Genomic DNA, 2,955 nt, shown 5'->3' with positions numbered 1-2,955 from the left:
ATCTGGTTCGTGCCTTTCATAGGGCCCATCCTGATCGCCCTGGTGGTTCTGGTGAGGGTTCGGTGCCCCCTCCTTGAGGGGGGGGTACTGTTGTGAATTTGGATTCTGGGCTCCCCCGGTGGCTACTGGTGGAATTGAACTGGTGTCTTCATCTTCTCTGTTCACCTGTTCCCATCAAGATGTGGGAGTCGCTATATAACCTTGCTGCTCTGTTAGTTGCTTGCCGGTCAACAATGTTATCAGAAGCCTCTCTGTGCTTGTTCCTGCTCCTAGACAACTACTAGATAAGTTGGACTCTTGTCCATGTTTGTTTTTGCATTTTGTTCCAGTTCACAGCTGTAGTTTCGTTACTGTGTCTGGAAAGCTCTTGTGAACGGGAATTGCCACTCTGGTGTTATGAGTTAATGCCAGAGTTTTAAAGTAATTTCTGGATGGTGTTTTTGATAGGGTTTTCAGCTGACCATGAAAGTGTCCTTTCTGTCTTCTGCTATGTAGTAAGTGGACCTCAAATTTGCTAAACCTATTTTCATACTACGTTTGTTATTTCATCTCAACTCACCGCCAATACATGTGGGGGGCCTCTGTCTCCTTTCGGGGTATTTCTCTAGAGGTGAGCTAGGACTAATATTTTCCTCTGCTAGCTTTATTTAGTCCTCCGGCTGGGCTGGGCATCTAGAATCAACGTAGGCATGCTACCCGGTCACTGCTAGTTGTGCGTTAGGTTTAGTTCATGGTCAGCTCAGTTCCCATCTTCCAAGAGCTAGTTCCTATATATGCTTATGCTATGTTCTCTTGCCATTGAGATCATGACATTTTTCCTACGGGACTGGGAAGTCTTTTCCTCTGGGACTGAAAGGTATTTTCCTCTGGGACTGGGCAGTTTTTTCCTCTGGCACTGGGAGGTCTTTTCCTCTCAGCCTGAACATTTTTTCCTATCGACTGGGCGGTTTTTTCCTTTGGAACTGGACGGTCTTTTCCTCTGGGACTGGGCGGTCTTTTCCTCTGGGGCTGGGAGGTCTTTTTCTATGAGACTGGGCGGTCTTTTCCTCTGGTACTCGGCTTTTTTCCTGTGAGACTGGGCAAGTTTTTCCTCTGGGACTGGGCGGTCTTTTTCTCTCAGTCTTGAAGGTCTGTTCCTATGGACTGGTTGGTCTTTTCTTCTAGGATTCAGCATTTTTTTTTCTCTGGGACAGGACGATCTTTTCCTCTGGGACTGGGCGATCTTTTCCTCTGGGTCTCGGTGATCTTTTACTCAGGGCGATTTTTTTCCTCTGGGACTGGGCGGTCTTTTTCTCTCAGTATGGGCAGGCTTTTCCTCTGGGACTCTGCGTTTTTTCCTCTGGTACTGGGTGGTCTTTTCCTCTGAGTCTGGGCGGTCTTTTCCTATGGGACTGGGTGGTTATTTCCTTTGGGATTGGGTGGTCTTTTCCTCTGAGCCTGCGTGGTCTTTTCCTATGTCACTGGATAGTCTTTTCCTATGGGACTGAGCAGTCTTTTGCTCTGGGACTGGATGATCTTTTGCTATGGGAGTGGGAGATCTTTTTCTATGGGACTGGATGGTCTTTTCCTATGGGACTGGCTGGTCTCTTCCTCTGGGACTCGGCGATTTTTTCCTCTGGGACAGGACGGTCTTTTGACCTGGGACTGGACGGTCTTTTGCTTTAGGACTGGATGGCTTTTTCCTCTGAGATTCGGCGGACTTTTCCTCTGGGACTGGGAGGTCTTTTCCTATGGGACTGTGCGGTCTTTTCCTTTGGGACTGGGCGGTCTTTTCCTGAGCCTGGGTGGTCTTTTTCTATGGGACTGGGTGGTCATTTCTTATGGAACTGGGCAGACTTTTCCTCTGGGACCAGGCAGGCTTTTCCTGTGGGACTGAGTGGTATTTTCCTAGGGAACTGGGCGATCTTTTCCTATGGGACTGGGCGGTCTTTTCCTTTGGAACTCAGCGGTCTTTTCCTCTGGGACTCAATGGTCTTTTGCTCTGGGAATGGATGGTCTTTTGCTCTGGGACTGGATGGTCTTTTCCTCTGGGATTCGGTGGACTTTTCCTCTGGGACTGAGCGGTCTTTTTCTCTGGGACTGGACAGTCTTTTCCTCTGGGATTCGGCAGACTTTTCTTCTGGGACTGGACGGTCTTTTCCTCTGGGATTCGGTGGACTTTTCCTCTGGGACTGGGCAGTCTTTAGCTCTGGGCCTCAGCGGTCTTTTCCTCTGGGACTGGATAGTCTTTTCCTCTGGGATTGGACGGTCTTTTCCTCTGGGATTGGACGGTCTTTTCCTCTGGGACTGGGCGGTCTTTTCCTATGGGACTCAGCGGTCTTTTCCTCTGGCACTGGATGGTCTTTTTTTAAGGTCGGGCAGGTTTCATACCCTAATCGTGGGCCTTTCCCTTTCAGTTGTGTTGGTCTTTTACCATAATCTGAGGCCTTGTCCTCTGGACGTTTGCGTCTACAGTGCAGACTCCAGATTACAGTCCTCATCACAGTCTGGGGTCCTTTGAGGGGCGCTTTACTGCCCTGGACCAAGTAATGATGGGAGGGGGCACTGGAAGCCCCCCAGTGCTCTGCATTGTGTCCCCGTGGCTCCAGCGTTCTGAGGACACACAATCCCACTATGTGGAAATAGAGGTTCAGTCACACGTTGTTGTTAATGGAGTGGACTCGGTTTCAGCCTCTTGCGCCCTGAGTCCCCCAGAGCAGGACCACCATCCAGCCGCACGGTGTTCGCGCATGCGCACTACATATAGTAGTGCCTGAACACTAGTACGGGGTTTTCTGCTTTAATATGAGGTCTGGTGCCGTTTAGTTCTCGGAGGGTCACATTTCTCCCGGAGATTTACAGTTATTTGCACAACTCTATTCCAGAGCCTGCGGGGTGGAGAACTACACCTCCCAGCAGGACGTGCGGCACACGTGATCAGCAGCTGACAGCCGGGAGCGGCCGTATGACGTCACC

This window comes from Ranitomeya variabilis, chromosome 6, assembly GCF_051348905.1.
Source record: "Ranitomeya variabilis isolate aRanVar5 chromosome 6, aRanVar5.hap1, whole genome shotgun sequence".
Classification (NCBI taxonomy): domain Eukaryota; kingdom Metazoa; phylum Chordata; class Amphibia; order Anura; family Dendrobatidae; genus Ranitomeya; species Ranitomeya variabilis.
The sequence above is the reverse complement of the archived record's forward strand: the minus strand, read 5'-3'. Positions refer to the sequence as shown.